A 19,741-nucleotide genomic window follows, 5' to 3' on the forward strand; every position below is an offset into this window, starting at 1 on the left:
TCAGGTTCAAAAGGATGATAGTAAAGAATTATTTATTTTAGATATGGAATGGTATTGTGGTTATATTTTTATTTTATCATTTTTTAAATGTTCTGATGCTTTATGTCTTTACTGATTTTTTTTTTTTTGGTCTAGTTGTTCTATCAATAAGGCATGTTAAAATCTCAAGCTATAATTATGGAATTGAATATCTCTCCCTTTATTTCTATCAATTTTTAATTAATATATTTTAAAACTCTGTTATAAGACTTAACTTCCTAACAACAAATTCCTTTATCATTATAAAATGTCTTTATCATTGATAATGATCTTTGTCTTGAATTCTGTTTTATCTGCAAGTAATTCCACTCCACTCTTCTTATGGTTACTATTTGTATGGTATATATATTTTCTGTCCATTTACTTTTTTAAAAATTAAAAACACTTTTTTTTTTTTAAGTTCTTCCAACACATTTATTTTTTTATTTTTTTTTTTTATTTTTTAATATATGAAATTTACTGTCAAATTGGTTTCCATACAACACCCAGTGCTCATCCCAAAAGGTGCCCTCCTCAATACCCATCACCCACCCTGCCCTCCCTCCCACCCTGCCCTCCCTCCCACCCCCCATCAACCCTCAGTTTGTTCTCAGTTTTTAACAGTCTCTAATGCTTTGGCTCTCTCCCACTCTAACCTCTTTTTTTTTTTTTTTTTTTTTTTTTTTCCTTCCCCTCCCCCATGGGTTTCTGTTATGTTTCTCAGGATCCACATAAGAGTGAAACCATATGGTATCTGTCTTTCTCTGTATGGCTTATTTCACTTAGCATCACACTCTCCAGTTCCATCCATGTTGCTACAAAAGGCCATATTTCATTTTTTCTCATTGCCACGTAGTATTCCATTGTGTATATAAACCACAATTTCTTTATCCATTCATCAGTTGATGGACATTTAGGCTCTTTCCATAATTTAGCTATTGTTGAGAGTGCCGCTATAAACATTGGGGTACAGGTGCCCCTATGCATCAGTACTCCTGTATCCCTTGGATAAATTCCTAGCAGTGCTATTGCTGGGTCATAGGGTAGGTCTATTTTTAATTTTCTGAGGAACCTCCACACTGCTTTCCAGAGCGGCTGCACCAATTTGCATTCCCACCAACAGTGCAAGAGGGTTCCTGTTTCTCCACATCCTCTCCAGCATCTATAGTCTCCTGATTTCTTCATTTTGGCCACTCTGACTGGCGTGAGGTGGTATCTGAGTGTGGTTTTGATTTGTATTTCCCTGATAAGGAGCGACGTTGAACATCTTTTCATGTGCCTGTTGGCCATCTGGATGTCTTCTTTAGAGAAGTGTCTATTCATGTTTTCTGCCCATTTCTTCACTGGGTTATTTGTTTTTCGGGTGTGGAGTTTGATGAGCTCTTTATAGATTTTGGATACTAGCCCTTTGTCCGATGTGTCATTTGCAAATATCTTTTCCCATTCCGTTGGTTGCCTTTTAGTTTTGTTGGTTGTTTCCTTTGCTGTGCAGAAGCTTTTTATCTTCATAAGGTCCCAGTAATTCACTTTTGCTTTTAATTCCCTTGCCTTTGGGGATGTGCCGAGTAAGAGATTGCTACGGCTGAGGTCAGAGAGGTCTTTTCCTGCTTTCTCCTCTAAGGTTTTGATGGTTTCCTGTCTCACATTCAGGTCCTTTATCCATTTTGAGTTTATTTTTGTGAATGGTGTGAGAAAGTGGTCTAGTTTCAACCTTCTGCATGTTGCTGTCCAGTTCTCCCAGCACCATTTGTTAAAGAGACTGTCTTTTTTCCATTGGATGTTCTTTCCTGCTTTGTCAAAGATGAGTTGGCCATACGTTTGTGGGTCTAGTTCTGGGGTTTCTATTCTATTCCATTGGTCTATGTGTCTGTTTTTATGCCAATACCATGCTGTCTTGATGATGACAGCTTTGTAGTAGAGGCTAAAGTCTGGGATTGTGATGCCTCCTGCTTTGGTCTTCTTCTTCAAAATTACTTTGGCTATTCGGGGCCTTTTGTGGTTCCATATGAATTTTAGGATTGCTTGTTCTAGTTTCGAGAAGAATGCTGGTGCAATTTTGATTGGGATTGCATTGAATGTGTAGATAGCTTTGGGTAGTATTGACATTTTGACAATATTTATTCTTCCAACCCATGAGCAGGGAATGTCTTTCCATTTCTTTATATCTTCTTCAATTACCTGCATAAGCTTTCTATAGTTTTCAGCATACAGATCTTTTACATCTTTGGTTAGATTTATTCCTAGGTATTTTATGCTTCTTGGTGCAATTGTGAATGGGATCAGTTTCTTCATTTGTCTTTCTGTTGCTTCATTGTTAGTGTATAAGAATGCAACTGATTTCTGCACATTGATTTTGTATCCTGCAACTTTGCTGAATTCATGTATCAGTTCTAGCAGACTTTTGGTGGAGTCTATCGGATTTTCCATGTATAATATCATGTCATCTGCAAAAAGCGAAAGCTTGACTTCATCTTTGCCCATTTTGATGCCTTTGATTTCCTTTTGTTGTCTGATTGCTGATGCTAGAACTTCCAGCACTATATTAAACAGCAGCGGTGACAGTGGGCATCCCTGTCGTGTTCCTGATCTCAGGGAAAAAGCTCTCAGTTTTTCCCCGTTGAGGATGATGTTAGCTGTGGGCTTTTCATAAATGGCCTTTATGATCTTTAAGTATGTTCCTTCTATCCCGACTTTCTCAAGGGTTTTTATTAAGAAAGGGTGCTGGATTTTGTCAAAGGCCTTTTCTGCATCGATTGACAGGATCATATGGTTCTTCTCTTTTTTTTTGTTAATGTGATGTATCACGTTGATCGATTTGCGAATGTTGAACCAGCCCTGCATCCCAGGAATGAATCCCACTTGATCATGGTGAATAATTCTTTTGATATGCTGTTGAATTCGATTTGCTAGTATCTTATTAAGAATTTTTGCATCCATATTCATCAGGGATATTGGCCTGTAGTTCTCTTTTTTTACTGGGTCTCTGTCTGGTTTAGGAATCAAAGTAATACTGGCTTCATAGAATGAGTCTGGAAGTTTTCCTTCCCTTTCTATTTCTTGGAATAGCTTGAGAAGGATAGGTATTATCTCTGCTTTAAATGTCTGGTAGAACTCCCCTGGGAAGCCATCTGGTCCTGGACTCTTACTTGTTGGGAGATTTTTGATAACCGATTCAATTTCTTCGCTGGTTATGGGTCTGTTCAAGCTTTCTATTTCCTCCTGATTGAGTTTTGGAAGAGTGTGGGTGTTTAGAAATTTGTCCATTTCTTCCAGGTTGTCCAATTTGCTGGCATATAATTTTTCATAGTATTCCCTGATAATTGTTTGTATCTCTGAGGGATTGGTTGTAATCATTCCATTTTCATTCATGATTTTATCTATTTGGGTCATCTCCCTTTTCTTTTTGAGAAGCCTGGCTAGAGGTTTGTCAATTTTGTTTATTTTTTCAAAAAACCAACTCTTGGTTTCGTTGATCTGCTCTACAGTTTTTTAGATTCTATATTGTTTATTTCTGCTCTGATCTTTATTATTTCTCTTCTTCTGCTGGGTTTAGGCTGCCTTTGCTGTTCTGCTTCTATTTCCTTTAGGTGTGCTGTTAGATTTTGTATTTGGGATTTTTCTTGTTTCTTGAGATAGGCCTGGATTGCAATGTATTTTCCTCTCAGGACTGCCTTCGCTGCATCCCAGAGCGTTTGGATTGTTGTATTTTCATTTTCGTTTGTTTCCATATATGTTTTAATTTCTTCTCTAATTGCCTGGTTGACCCACTCATTCGTTAGTAGGGTGTTCTTTAACCTCCATGCTTTTGGAGGTTTTCCAGACTTTTTCCTGTGGTTGATTTCAAGCTTCATAGCATTGTGGTCTGAAAGTATGCATGGTATAATTTCAATTCTTGTAAACTTATGAAGGGCTGTTTTGTGACCCAGTATATGATCTATCTTGGAGAATGTTCCATGTGCACTCGAGAAGAAAGTATATTCTGTTGCTTTGGGATGCAGAGTTCTAAATATATCTGTCAAGTCCATCTGATCCAATGTATCATTCAGGGCCCTTGTTTCTTTATTGACTGTGTGTCTAGATGATCTATCCATTTCTGTAAGTGGGGTGTTAAAGTCCCCTGCAATGACCACATTCTTATCAATAAGGTTGCTTATGTTTATGAGTAATTGTTTTATATATCTGGGGGCTCGGGTATTTGGCGCATAGACATTTATAATAGTTAGCTCTTCCTGGTGGATAGACCCTGTGATTATTATATAATGCCCTTCTTCATCTCTTGTTACAGCCTTTAATTTAAAGTCTAGTTTGTCTGATATAAGTATGGCTACTCCAGCTTTCTTTTGGCTTCCAGGAGCATGATAAATAGTTCTCCATCCCCTCACTCTCAATCTAAAGGTGTCCTCAGATCTAAAATGAGTCTCTTGTAGACAGCAAATAGATGGGTCTTGCTTTTTTATCCATTCTGATACCCTATGTCTTTTAGTTGGCGCATTTAATCCATTTACATTCAGTGTTATTATAGAAAGATACGGGTTTAGAGTCATTGTGATGTCTGTATGTTTTATGCTTGTAGTGATGTCTCTGGTACTTTGTCTCACAGGATCCCCCTTAGGATCTCTTGTAGGGCTGGTTTCGTGGTGACAAATTCCTTCAGTTTTTGTTTGTTTGGGAAGACCTTTATCTCTCCTTCTATTCTAAATGACAGACTTGCTGGATAAAGGATTCTCGGCTCCATATTTTTTCTGTTTAGCACACTGTAGATATCGTGCCAAGCCTTTCTGGCCTGCCAAGTTTCAAAGGAGAGATCAGTCACGAGTCTTATAGGTCTCCCTTTATATGTGAGGGCACGTTTATCCCTTGCTGCTTTCAGAATTTTCTCTTTATCCTTGTATTTTGCCAGTTTCACTATGATATGTCGTGCAGAAGATCGATTCAAGTTACGTCTGAAGGGAGTTCTCTGTGCCTCTTGGATTTCAATGCCTTTTTCCTTCCCCAGTTCAGGGAAGTTCTCAGCTATAATTTGTTCAAGTACCCCTTCAGCACCCTTCCCTCTCTCTTCCTCCTCTGGGATACCAATTATGCGTATATTATTTTTTTTTAGTGTATCACTTAGTTCTCTAATTTTCCCCTCATACTCCTGGATTTTTTTATCTCTCTTTCTTTCAGCTTCCTCTTTCTCCATAACTTTATCTTCTAGTTCACCTATTCTCTCCTCTGCCTCTTCAAGCCGAGCCATCGTGGATTCCATTTTGTTTTGCAATTCGTTTAAAGTGTTTTTCAGCTCCTCGTGACTGTTCCTTAGTCCCTCGATCTTTGTGGCAAGAGATTCTCTGCTGTCCTGTATACTGTTTTCAAGCCCAGCGATTAATTTTATGACTATTATTCTAAATTCACTTTCTGTTATATTATTTAAATCCTTTTTGATCAGTTCATTAGCTGTTGTTATTTCCTGGAGATTCTTCTGAGGGGAATTCTTCCGTTTGGTCATTTTGGAGAGTCCCTGGCGTGGTGAGGACCTGCAGTGCACTTCCCCTGTGCTGTGGTGTATAACTGGAGTTAGTGGGCGGGGCCGCAGTCCGACCCGATGTCTGCCCCCAGCCCACTGCTGGGGCCACAGTCAGACTGGTGTGTGCCTTCTCTTCCCCTCTCCTAGGGGCGGGATTCACTGTGGGGTGGCGTGTCCCGTCTGGGCTACTTGCACACTGCCAGGCTTGTGTTGCTGGGGATCTGGCGTATTAGCTGGGGTGGGTAGGCAAGGTGCACGGGGGCTGGAGGGGCAGGCTTAGCTCGCTTCTCCTTAGGTGATCCACTTCAGGAGGGGCCCTGTGGCAGGGGGAGGGAGTCAGATCCGCTGCCGGAGGTTTGGCTCCGCAGAAGCACAGAGTTGGGTGTTTGCGCGGAGCGAGCAAGTTCCCTGGCAGGAACTGGTTCCCTTTGGGATTTTGGCTGGGGGATGGGCGGGGGAGATGGCGCTGGCGCCTTTGTTCCCCGCCAAGCTGAGCTCTGCCATCCGGGGGCTCAGCAGCTCTCCCTCCCTTTGTCCTCCAGCCTTCCCGCTTTCCGAGCAGAGCTGTTAACTTATGACCTCCCAGACGCTAAGTCGCGCTTGCTGTCGGAACACAGTCCGTCCGGCCCCTCCGCTTTTGCCAGCCAGACTCGGGGGCTCCGCTTGGCCGGCGAGCCGCCCCTCCGCCCCGGCTCCCTCCCGCCAGTCCGTGGAGCGCACACCGCCTCGCCGCCCTTCCTACCCTCTTCCGTGGGCCTCTAGTCTGCGCTTGACTCCGGAGACTCCCTTCTGCTAATCCTCTGGCGGTTTTCTGGGTTCTTTAGGCAGGTGTAGGTGGAATCTAAGTGATCGGCAGGACGCGCTGTGAGCCCCGCGTCCTCCTACGCCGCCATCTTCCGGCACTCAAAACACTTTTTTATTAAGTTTTTTATTTTAATTTCAGTATAGTTAACATACAGTGTTATGTAAGTTTCAGGCATACAATATAGTGATTCAATAATTCTATACATCATTATTCAGTGATCATCATGATGAGTGTACTCTTAATCTCCTTCACTTATTTCACTTATCCCCCTACCCACCTCCCCTCGGATATGTTTTGAGTGAGTACCCTCAGTTAAAGTAATTTTTTTCAACAAGAACATTTTTTACTTGAGGCATACTTCAGAATAGATGGTTCTAAAAGATAAGTATAAAACATTCTATCCAAGAAAAATAGAAAGAATATGCATTTTATTCATGTACACAAAGAAGAATCCTCTGGTTAAATCACATACAAAGAGAAATAACAGATATTACAAATTTAAGAAGACTGAAAACATACCAATTGTATTTTCCAACCACAATCGTACAAAACTAAAGATCAACAAAAACATACTGAACAATCAACAATGTAAATAAATATTAAATATTTAATTTGTAAATATTAAACAGTACACTACTGCACCAGCAATGAGCCGGATAAGAAATAAAATGGCAAATCAAAAAAATGCCTCAAAATAAGAGAAAAAGAAAACACATTATTCTCAAATCTATGGGATGCAGCAGAAGCAAATGTTAGAAATTTATGCTATAAATGCTTATATTAAGATAAAAATTTAATATAAACAACATTACATCATAAGGACCTAGAAAAAGAAGGAACTTAGCTGAAATTTATCAGGGAAAAAGAATAACAAAGAAGAATCAGAAATAAATAGGGACCAGAATAAACAATAACATAATATTGAAAGTAATCACCAGTTTAAAAAAAAATAAAATTGGTAATGCTTTACCTACATTAACTAAGAAAAAAAGAGAAAAGATTCAAAAACCAAAATGAGAAATGGAAGAGAAAACAATACAACAGATAACCACAGAAATAACATAGTATGATAACATTACTGTAAATAATTATATAATAACAAATCAGATACTTAGGAAAAAACCCAGACAATTCCTAAAAATACATAATTTATCAAGATTGAATCATGAATCTTTTTTTTTTTTTTTTTTTAAATTTTTTTTCAACGTTTTTTATTTATTTTTGGGACAGAGAGAGACAGAGCATGAACGGGGGAGGGGCAGAGAGAGAGGGAGACACAGAATCGGAAACAGGCTCCAGGCTCCGAGCCATCAGCCCAGAGCCTGACGCGGGGCTCGAACTCACGGACCGCGAGATCGTGACCTGGCTGAAGTCGGACGCTTAACCGACTGCGCCACCCAGGCGCCCCTGAATCATGAATCTTGAATCCAAGATGTGGGAAATTATCTTAGATCAATAACAAGAACGAATGTTGTATTAGGAATCAAAAATCTCCCAGCAAAGAACAGCCCAAGACTACATGGGTTCATTGGTGAATTCTAATAAACATTTAATTAATGGTAATCTTTATCAAAATCTTACATATAATGGAATAGAGAACACATTCAAAATAATTCCATGAGGCCAGTACTACCCTGATACCAAAGAAGGATAAAAACAAGACCAAAAAACCTGGTTTGTCCAATTTTTACATCTTTCTTTTTACATCCATTTGCATGATAAATGTTTCTCTACCCCCTCACTTTCAATCTGCAGGTGTCTTTAGGTCTAAAGTGAGTCTCTTATAGGCAGCATATGGATGGGTTTATTTTATTTTATTTATTTATTTAATTTTAATTTTATTTTTTTTTAACCCATTCTGGCACCCTATGTCTTTTGATTGGAGTGTTTAGTCCATTTACATTCAACGTAATTATTGATAGATACGTTTTTGTGTGCCATTTTATTACTTGATTTGTTATTGTTTCTGGAGATTTTCACTGATTCTTTCTTGTCTTTATTACTTTTGGTCTCTCCTTTGCACTCAAAGAGTCCCCTTTCATATTTCTTACATGGCTGGTTCACGAAATCCTTTAATTTTTGTTTGTCTGGTAAACTCTTTATCTCTTCTTCTATTCTGAATGATGGCCTTGCTGGATAGAGTATTGTTGCCTGCAGATGTTCCCCATTCAGCACATTGAATATATCATGCCACTACCTTCTGGCTTGCCAAGTTTCTGTCGAGAAATCTCCAGCTAGTCTTATGGGTTTTCCCTTATAAGTTAAGCCCTTCTTTTGTCTTCCTGCTTTTAAGGTTTTCCTTTATCACTGCATTTTGTAAATTTAATTCATGTTGGCCTGCTTTTGTTGATCTTAATGGGAGTTCTCTGTGCCTCAAGGATCTGGATAGCTATTTCTTCCCCCAGATTTGAGATGTTTTCTGCTGTTATTTCTTGAGATAAATTTTCTGCCCCATTTTCTCTCTTCTTCTTCTGGGTCTCCTATAATACAAATGTTATTATATTCTAATGGAGTCACTGAGTTCGTCAAGTCTATTCTTATGTTGCATAATTTTTCTTTCTCTCTTTTGTTCAGCTTCATTATTTTCCATTACTTTGTCTTCTAGGTCATTAATTCATTCCTCTATTTTTTCCAGCCTGCTGTTCATTGCATCAAGCTGTTTCCAATCTTGTTTATTGCATTCTTTATCTTTGATTGATTCTTTTTTAAAATTTCTTTGAGAGAGACAGAGAAAGCATGAGTGGGGGAGGGGCAGAGAGAGAGGGAGGCAGATAATCCCAAGCAGGCTCAGCTAGTTTAGCACACAGAGCCTGATGTGGGGCTAGAACTCATGAAACTGTGAGATCATGACCTGAGCCAAAATCAAGAGTTGGATGCTTGTCTTTCATTCTTTTCTCAAGCCCAATGAATATCCGTATGATTTTTGCTTTAAAGTCTTCATCACGCATGTTACTTATATCTGTTTCACTTATATATCTGACTGTGACCTTATCTTGTTCTCTCATGTGGGACACATTCCCCCATCTTGGCATTTTGCTAAGTCTCTGCCTTCTTCTGTGTGTTTTCTAGAAAAGCCTTTTTTGCCTCCTGCTCCTAAAAGTAATGGCTTTATGAAGAAGAGGTCACATAGCACCCACGGTCTGTGCTTCATGGAGTGTCTCCAGTGTGTACTGTATGTGCTCTGCTGTTGCGTTTTGGCTGCTCTATATCCTTTAGGCCATTCATTTGCAGAGGCTCTTCTTGCCTGCAGTGGGCATTGTTTGGTCCTTGGCCTAAATGTGGCAACTTTAACTAGGTGTGCTCTGGTCTGCTTGTAAAATGAGATCCAACACCAACTCCACCAGAACTGAGGCCCTGTAGAACTCTCTGGTCAGGAGACATGGTGTGGATAGGGGTTTGTGCTGGCGATGAGGTTTGGGGTGATGGTGGGGACAGCCAAGAAAGAATTCTTGAAGACATCTTTGGTGCAAAAAGGTGATTTTGTTAAAGCATGGGAAAGGACCCATAGGCAGAAAGAGGTGCACTGGGGTTGTGAAGAGTGACAGGTTATATACTATGGAGTTGGAGAAGGTAAAGTCAAGGGAAAGTTTTCAAAGAGATTTTCATATGCTAAAGAAGATTCACAGGATATTAGAGGTCTAGCTATTGTCAAAGTAAGGTTGTTTTTCCCTCCAGCAGAGCATTAACATTAAGAGAGTAGGGAGTTCCTGGAGAAATGTTCTGCTCTGCCAGTCCCAAGTATTTGTCAATGGGCTGCAGGTTATAAGGAAATTTAATTTTACCTGCTATTTTCCTTCTTGCCTTTGTTCCCCATATCACTATGGAGGGGCGATGTTGGGGCTCCAGGAAACTGAGTCTACAGGTTTCTGGAGATTAGGCTATTGATAAGATTGCCTTTTTGTTGTAATTTACTAAGATATTTGTAAACTGATGGAGACCCATGTATTGTATGACTGTGATCTCTATCAGCTAACCATTTGTTTTCTTTCCTTTCCTTTGTTCTTGGGCAGCCAGGAGTGCCTGAGGAATATCACACATATCCCACCTGGGGTGGTGGTGGTGGTCATGTGCTAGCTTGTGCTTTGCCCTTAGCCTGTGTTAGGTTTCCACATCACTAGTGTTCTTGGGAAAGGGTCTGCCATGCTGGTACTGAGGCAAGGTTGACTGAGAAGAGCCATCCCTCCAGACCGCAGTGGGGTGGGACTTGGTGTAAGCAAGTTAGGTAGCCTGTGTTGGAGCTGCGCTGCTTCCTGTGGGTGGCTCTGTGTTTATGCTGAGGGGTAGGAGAGTGAAATGGCACCAGACGGTCTTTTGTTCCTGGAGAGGAATCACTGTGAAAACTGCCTCACAGGGAAGCTCCTAGACTAGTGAATAATATCTGTACTGTGTGCCCCAGGCATTCTTCAGATTGCTGTTTTCACACTGTCTGTCCCAGCCCCTCCCCCTGTTGTTTGCCTGCCTTCTCTCCTGGAGCAGGACAGTGCCCTCAGGGGTCTATCCCAGCCAAGCTCACTGACTTTTAACACTACAGGCTTTAAGCCCTGATGGTTTCATGAACTCACAAAATTCAGCCCCTCTTGTTTTCCAAGCCAATGGCTTTGGGGAAGCATCCTCCTTGTGTGTTCTCCTGTGTGCTCCTCTCTCTCTCTCACCCTTTTCTGTGACCATGGCTCCCTTCCCTTTGCAGCACCTATGATCCATTTCTCCCTAAACCACATCCTGCCTTCCTGCCATCTTCGATGTGGCCTCTTCTCTCCCTTTAGTTGTGGAATTTGTTTTGTATTAAGGTCAATTTCCGGGGTATTTAGGATAATTTGATAGTCATCTAATTGTGTTCATGACACGAGATGAGCCTAGTGTCCTCCTACTCTGTTGCCATCTTGTTCCACTTGTAGTTATATTTTTAAAGAGCATTCTTATCCTTTAGAGATTCATACTAAAATATTTATATGTTAAATGATAGGATGTTTGGCATGTATTACAAAATAATCCCCAAGAAGGAGGAAGAGGAGTGGGTAAGGCTATAAATAAAACAGGATTGGCTCTGAGCTGACAGTTGTCAAATTTGGGTGAAGTGCATATAAAGGATCACTTTAAATTCTTTATCTTTGCATATGTTTAGAATACTGAACATTTTAAAAAAATTAAAAAAAAAATGAGATTGAGAAGTGAATAATTTTAACCTTAAATAAGCAAATTTCCAAAGATTCACAGAATGGTTTTCAACTGGCATTTGCTGTTGACCACTTGGAATTTATTAAAGTACACTTATGTATAAACACTCAGTTCAACAAATTTTTTCACCATCAATTGGAAACTGAAAAGATTTCTCATTTACATACCTTGTTGTTAAGCAGAGAGCCTTTATCCACTGTCTCACTATAGGAAGATCAACTGGGGTGAAATCTACTTGATATTTTAAGCAATGCATTAGTTAGGCTCTATGGTTTTCCATGCCTTATGTTGCTTCTCTCCTGCCATGATTCATTTCTTTAGCAAAGTGAGGCTATGAGTATCAGAGGCAAAGGTGGATCATGATGTCATCTGTCAAGGATCTGGAAGATCAATGGCAGTCTTCATCTTTTCATTCCCAGGTAAGCTCTGCCTACATCTAATCATCCATTCAATAAGCATCTATTTGATAACTGTTACATAGCAGCAAGATTTCCAATGTTTAAAAAACTTACTCGTCCCTCCACATCCCCTTTCAACTACTGTACCATCTCTCATTTTCCCTTTAGAACAAAACTTCTTGAAAGAATTGTTTATGTTTTCCACCTCCAATTCCTCTCCTTTCATAATTTATCTTTTTACTGTGGTAAAATACATATAAAATTCACCATTTAACCATTTTGTAGTGTACAATTCAGTGGCGTTTAGTGTAGTGCATTCACAATGTTGTATAGCCATCACTACTATCTAGAATATTCTCATCACCCCAAAAGGGAACCCCATACCCATTCAGCAGTTATTTCCTATTTCCTCTTCTCTCCAGCCCCTGGAAACCACTAATCTATGGATTTTCCTATTCTGGATATTTCATATACATGGAATTACACAATATGTGACTTTTTTTGCCTGATTCTTTAACTTAGCATAATGTTTTCTAGGCTCATTCACATTGTTGTCTGTACTTCACTCATTTTTATGGCTGAACAATGTTCCAGATATACCAGATTTTGTTTATCCATTCATAAGTTGATGAACATTTGTACTGGTTCTATCTTTTGTCTATTGTGAATAGTGTTGCTATGATCATTTGTGTACATTTGTTTGAATGCTTGTTTTCAATTCTTTTGGGTATATGCCTAGGAGTGGAATTGCTAAGTCACATGGTAATTACTGAACAGCATGACTCTTTTCCAGTGTCTGTACTATTTTAGATTCCTACCAGCAATGTATCAGAGTTCCAGTTTCTCAATATCCTTACCAACACTAGTTATTTTATGTTGCATTTAAAAAATTCTGAGTCGATATGAAATGGTATCTCCTTATGATTTTAATTGACATTTTTCTGACTAATGACATTAGGTATTTTTTCATGTCCTTGTTGGCCATTTATATATCTTCTCTGAAGGATGTCTATTCTAATACTTTGTCCATTTTTAATTGGTTATTTTGTCTCTTTGTTGAGTTGTATGAATTCTTAACATATTCTGAATAATAGATTCTTATTAGATATGTGATTTGTAAATATTTTCTCTATAATTGGTCATTTTTGACAAAGGATAGTGAAGAGCCTAAGGATCTCAAATGTTCTGATATTCAGTAGGATGGATTGCAAGTGTAGATTAAAAAATGTAGTTTGCCTATAGTCTCACTATTAGCAGGAATAAAAAATATTTCAAATTCTTGAGTTGTAGGCAATAGTAGTCCATTTCTGATACCCAAACACACCCCCAAACTTGAAATATGTAGATGTGCAATTTTTAAAAAATTTATTTTGGGAGTGGGAGGGGCAGAGATAAAGGGAGAGGGAGAGAACTCCAAGCAGGCTCCACACTGGCAGTGTGGAACCAGGCACAGGGCTTATCCTATGAATCTTGCAATCATGACTTGAGCTGGAAACAAAGAGCCAGACGCTTAACCAATTGAGCTACCCAGGTGCCCCGAGATGTGCAATTTAATTCTCAGACTGATATTTGAAATGTTGTCTTGGACCACAATTAAAATGAATCTTAATGAGTTTAAGGAAGATCACCACAACTGAAATTCAATGTTTTTGAGTCTTTCCTTTTCCTGGACCTTTGCAAAATAATATATATTGATTAAATTTAATGTACTGGATTTCCAGGTTTGGAAATTTGGCCTGACATTACAACTGATATTTGGAAGTTAGTAGACTCCTGACCTTTGTGTGAAATAAAGATACGCCATGCAGAATTCCTATGAGTGACCTAGAGATGATGTGTCAGTCAGGATCTATCCAGGAGATAGAAATCGCTCAGTAGTTTGAGTGGAACATTTTAACATAAAGTGTTACTATTTAATAATGAACTAATAAACTTATCCTATGGAATTAATTACTAAGGGATTAAATAGTTAACTAATGACAGAGGATTAACAACTAAGCAATAAAGAGAACTCAGATTACAAGAATAGTAGGTAGAGGGAATAACTTCTACAGCTCAGGATCAGTACCTATGAAAGGAAAAAACTTGAAAGGAAGCAAACACTGACATCCAGACCCTGATGGAGAGGGTGTGGCTGTGCCCTACTTAATGGCAGAGAAATCTGCTGCAGTGCCACCAGTCAGGGCCAGCTGAAAACCACCTGCCACCACCTGCTGGGGCCCCAATGAAACTAGGTGGTAATCAGTGTTCTGGAATGTTGGGGAAACTCACTGGGAAGCCACCCTCTGCGGTGCTAGACACTTTGCAGTGGTTCTGGCATTACTTGCTGGAGTGTGAACTCCCCTGGACGTCCCCTAGGTTTCTTGCTTTTAGGGGGTGGGGGAGCAAAAACTGCACAGAGGAACCGGGAATGCAGCCCCTTCCTCCAGTAATGTCTCTTCCACGCCCCCTACTGACAAAGCCTAACATTGCACCAGCTGCCAACCGGGAAAAGTTCACTTAGTCCAGCCCCTGTATCACAAAGCAAGACAAAGAAAGGTGGATTTGGAGCTGACAGACAATAAATTGATAACTGGCACAAAGGGTGTTTTGTGACTATTTGAGGGAAGAATGCAGAAAAAATATGGTTGATGAGGAAAAATCCTCAGAGGTGTTATGTGTGCAATGCATGGTAGCAGTGCGATTAATTTGAGTACGAAAGCTTAGCAATAGCTGAACCAGGAAACCTGTAATAATTAAAAAATAGATATGTTGAAGATTATCTGAATTTGTGAGCCAAAAGTTCCCAAAACAGGAAGTTCTCTTTTGGAGCAGACCCAAAGATAATGCCCAAAGCAGGTGCTATACAATCAATTATGAGTCAATATCACATGTTCTAGATAAAGTATTCCATTAAATGAAGAATTGCAGATATCAACAAGCAGATGACTTTTTTGTTTGTTTCTTTGTCTGGGAGTGTTGTGGTAAAGGGGTCTTGAAATCAGACCAGGCCTATTTTTGAGGATAAAAGATAAAATTTTCCTTTTAGGTGTGTATCAATTAAGAATGCATTTTTTTTTTCTGAAAGTAGTAAATGACCCCCTCCCCCACAAGGAATAAAAAACAGTGGTTTCAGGAATAAAGAATAAGACATTTAATTATCTCGCTTGACAAAACATCTGGTGGAAGAAGTTCTGATAGCCTCACAGTTCTGCTCTTTCATCCTTAAAATATTGTGGCTTCATGGTTGGAACATGGTATCTGTTGCTCTAGGTATCACTTCACCATTTAAGACAAGAAGAAGGAAGAAAGGAGTTGTCATATGTACCAATGCTCAGCAGACATCATTGGTATCAAACTGCGTTTGACAAATATTTTAATGAGCTATCATGTGCGTGGCAATGTGTCAGGCTGTGAAATTTAATGCTTTATATTCTGGGTCTTTCCTACATATCCAAATATGAAACTTGTCCTTCCTAGGGATTCCTTTTCCACTCTATGCATGCCTGACCTTGCGTAGCAGGGTCTTTCTCCAATCCCTATATACTTAAGGTAATTCCTCTGCTTTGAGCCTTCCTGGTACATTTTAAGAATTATCCTATTATTTATTTTTGCTATAAAATGTTTTTAGGATAACTTTTTCTAATTTTTTTGTGATAGAATTAATATAAAATCATTTTTAAAAATATAATTTATACTGATGGTATGAAAGATTAAAAAAAATTTTTTTCTTAACGTTTATTTTTGACAGGAGAGTGAGAGACAGAGCATGAGCAGGGGGAGGGGCAGAGAGAGAAGGGGACACAGAATCCAAAGCAGGCTCCAGGCTCTGAGCTGTCAGCACAGAGCCCGACATGGGGCTTGAACCCACAAACACGAGATTGTGACCTGAGCCAAAGTCGGATGCTTATCCAATTGAGCCATCCAGGTGCCCCTGATGGTAGCAAAAAATTTATTCTTTCTCTCTCCCCTCTCTATCTCTTCTCTTTTAAACCTAATAAACTATTATGCTAAATAATATGAAAGTGCCATCTTTCAGGCACATTCTTTGTTATGAGAGTCTGATTTCTATTTAAGCAGGGGGTGATTTATGGTTGATTTTGATGGCAGAAAGAATATTTCTTTTCTTTTAATAACTTTTACTAATAATGACAATTTCTTATTATCTTACAACTTTAGGAAGACTGTTCATTCCTTCTGTAATTTCTTGGACTAATTCTTAACACTCATGGAATAACTCTTTAAGTGAACAGAAAAAAACAATTTATTAAAAATTCAATATAGGTGGGCACCTGGGTGATTCAGTTGGTTAAATGTTCAACTTTTGATTTTGGCTCAGGTCATGCTCTCACAGTGGTAAGATTGAGCCCTGTGTCAGTCTCCGTGCTGGGTATGGAGACTGCTTAAGATTCTCTCTCTCCTTCTCCTTTCTCCCACCCCCCCTCCCCCACCAAAAACCCCCATAACATAGTTAACACATGTTATTTGACAACCTTGTATTACTAAGTTTCAAGTATCTATGAAAAAATTCATCCTCTGATATCTTCTCCTTCATTTGCTTCCTATATTATGGAATCCTCTCTTACCAAGTTTGTCTCTTCGGAGAAGTAGCCTGTCCTTGGCTTGTTTGTATAAACATTATATAAATAATGGAGAGGATTTCCCCCCGTGATATTTTTCTGAGATGGTTTTTTTCTCCAAAAACGTTTTCAGTTTCAAAAGCAAACTCCACAGATCCACGAAAGATAAGTAGACACAAAAACAGTTTAGCTGGTTCAACAGAATGTGCAAAAGACAGGAAGCAACAGCTAGATTCTCAGTCTTTCATTGTCCCAAATCACAGAAGTCATCAACTGAGTAATCACAGAAGGAAAACAAGCCACTTTTAGTTGCAAGAAGATTTGAATCCGTAATATGCACTGTAAACCCACAACGGATGTTTCATAACCATACCAAATGATTTTTGTGACTTAATTGGAGTTTCCCAGTACAACATACACTGAAAATTCCACAAAAATACCATACAGGATCATTGTGTAAAAACACTCAAATACTGAGATACAAGATTTTCTTGCCTCTTGGGAGCAGTCTTAACAGGCATCAGTAGCAGGTGCAAACTATTCCAGGCAAAGGGCGGCTGGAAAGAATATATGTATTCCTCAGTTCCAGAAATCGATGTTTCTGAGGGATTAGGAGGAGGAATATCTGGTACCAAGTAAATCTTAACTATTCTGAGTCACTGAAAGAGGAATCTAGAAGTGTTCATTTCGTTTGTGTGATCATATAAACTTAAGCTTGACTTATTGTTCTTTAGTGTTCCTGATGTTCAGCTTCCTAGTTGTAAAATGGGGATATACTGTTGTGTCTAATAGGCAGCATCTGGATAATCTAAGGTGAATGAGGTAGATTGTGGAGAAGGGCTGGCTCTAGCTGTGTCTCCAAGAGTGACTCTCAGAATATCAACTGAGGAAGAGTAACTTCTACCACTGTCAGGAAGCTGAAAAATCAGGAAGGCATTGTTGGGACACTTGGTTCCATGATCACACCACCTTGGCTTTGGATTGGAGTTCAAACTGCCACTAGAAATAGCGCTCCAGAGCCAGACCATGCCTACTAAATCCACTCCAGCAGGACGGATGTTGCTGGCATCCCCATCTTTCCTTCCTTTTTATTTACTAAACGAACGCAGCACACATTTATTGAATACTTACTATAACAAACAAGTAAAATATTTGGCATGTTAGACAGCGATGAGCGCAGTGGAGAAAAGTAGTGCAGGAAATGTGGAGAGTATCGAGGGGGTGAGGGAAGGCCCCCCAAGAAAGTGACATGTGAAGACGTGAAGGGAGTAAGAGGATGAGACGTGTGAGTTTTGGGGAGAGCGAACAAGGTGAAAATCTCTGAGACAGAAGCTTCCCTGCAAGTTTCAAGGAACAGTATGGAGACCAGAGTGGCTGGATGAAGTGAAGACATGAGATCTCAAAGTAGAAATTTCTTCAGAGATTTCTAAAGTAATTAATCTCTTGGTTTGCTATATTATTTGTATTTTGAACTAGGATATTCAAGATTCAAATAGGATTCAAACTAACATATGCTTCTTGAAATGAAAGAACTGATACCAATCTATTGGAAGCCATTGTGCTTTTAGATAACATTCTGTGCTATTAAAGACGTTATGTGTAGTTTGGTGTTTTCTTTTTATTTATTTGTTTTAGATATTATCAATGAAAAATTTAAAAATACATGCATCTTTTATGTAACATTTTTGTGTGAAGAATTGATGGGTTACATGATTAAATCAACCATTTAGGGGATTTTTACGATAGGCTTCAGGTTTATTATAGTACAGTCATTATATCTGAAGAAAATCTGAGTATAAGTTGTCAGATGCATCATGGAAACATGTCTTAAGGATGGAGAATAATAAGCAGGCTGTCTTTGACATACTACCTATTTCCAATGGAAGGCTAAGAGTGAGAAAATAAACTCATTTCTGTAGGAGACAGCAACTTACATTTATCTTTCTATGACAAATACTCCACCCTCACAAATAATATACATATTCTATGAATATTAGTTTCTGTCTGAGGCAAAAGAGATCTTATTGTAAAAACCATTGTGTGGTCATGTATAACTCTAGAGATTAAGAAAAACACATGGAAGGTGGGCTGAGAAGAAAACTACTCAGAAGATATCTGAGAGAGAAAGCATTTGAGCAGAGGTTCTCAGCCTTGGCATTATTGTTATTTTGGGCTGTACAATTATTTGTCATGGCAGCTGTCCAGTGCCTAGGATTTTTAGAAGTATCTCTGGCTTCCACCTACCAGATGCCAGTAACATCTCCCTCTCCCTCCCTAAATTACAACCAAATATGTCTCTACGCATTGCCAAAATGTCTCCTGGGGGCAAAATCACCCAGGTTTGAGAACCACAGAGTAAGAGTCAGAGGAGTGAAACAATTTTAAAAATAAATCTGAGCTTGAAATTTGGAAGAGACAGCTCCCTTCATGAATATGGGAGCAGAAAGACTCAGTGAAGAGAGACGTAGTGATTTAAAATTGGATCTTAGAGACAATTTTAGTATTAATTGCAGCTCTAGTTACATAATTATTGGTAATAATTGCTATTTTAATATCTAGTTTTCAGACTAGATTGTAAGCTACATGAAGGAAGGGACTGTATCTCTTACTGTCAGAGTCATATCATAATACTAAGTCAATCACCAGTTATTTACTGCATTGCTATTAGAGGTTTAGCAATGGGCTATTGTGCTTTGGAAATAAAACTGAGGATTTAGGCTTGAGTCCTTAGAATAGTTTCTTATCTAGTTGCACAGAAAAGAACTATTGTATATAAAACAACGAAAGAATAAGCCATGAACTCAATAGTACTCAGGACCCTTGCTGGAAGAAGGGTGAAAAGAATATGAAATAGACTTTCAGGGAGGGAGAAGGACTGGACTGGAGCTGCCTCTTGTTAGATGCACAAGTGGGTGGAAGAAAAAGTAAATGAGTGTCCAGATATGGCGACCAGCATAAGCAAACTCCCTTTGATGGAATATTTAGTTGGGAAGGTGGCCAATGTTTATTGGTAATAGGAGTTTGTGTTATCATAATAGGACTTTGTTTGGGGTATTTTAAGGCTAAAACAGGTCTTTGATGCCAGATATGAGTCTAACAACCAGACAACCAAAAGGACATATCTTGTCTGACACCAGAATCTTCATGGGAAGATACAGGCAAAGGCATATTTTTGGATATCATCTTCTAAGGGAGTAGATTAGACTATTATTAAAGGAATTAACCAAAAGAAGAATTGCTTGCTGAAGCCAGAGCCTTAAAGACACCAGGTGTTGAAGCA

At 39.0% G+C, this 19,741-nt stretch overlaps 1 long non-coding RNA gene across 1 annotated transcript in view; it reads right to left on the reverse strand.

Moving 5' to 3' along the window:
* Positions 1 to 11,564: 11,564 nt before the first annotated feature.
* Positions 11,565 to 19,741, reverse strand: part of LOC132664432 (uncharacterized) — a 59,247-nt gene continuing 51,070 nt past the window's right edge. Inside the window, exon 3 of the long non-coding RNA XR_009603667.2 lies at positions 11,565 to 11,884. This is a non-coding gene — a long non-coding RNA (uncharacterized LOC132664432). The remainder of the gene's footprint in view (positions 11,885 to 19,741) is intronic.

The sequence above is a fragment of the Panthera onca genome, chromosome F2 (genome assembly GCF_046562875.1).
Source record: "Panthera onca isolate mPanOnc1 chromosome F2, mPanOnc1 haplotype 2, whole genome shotgun sequence".
In the NCBI taxonomy this organism is placed as follows: domain Eukaryota; kingdom Metazoa; phylum Chordata; class Mammalia; order Carnivora; family Felidae; genus Panthera; species Panthera onca.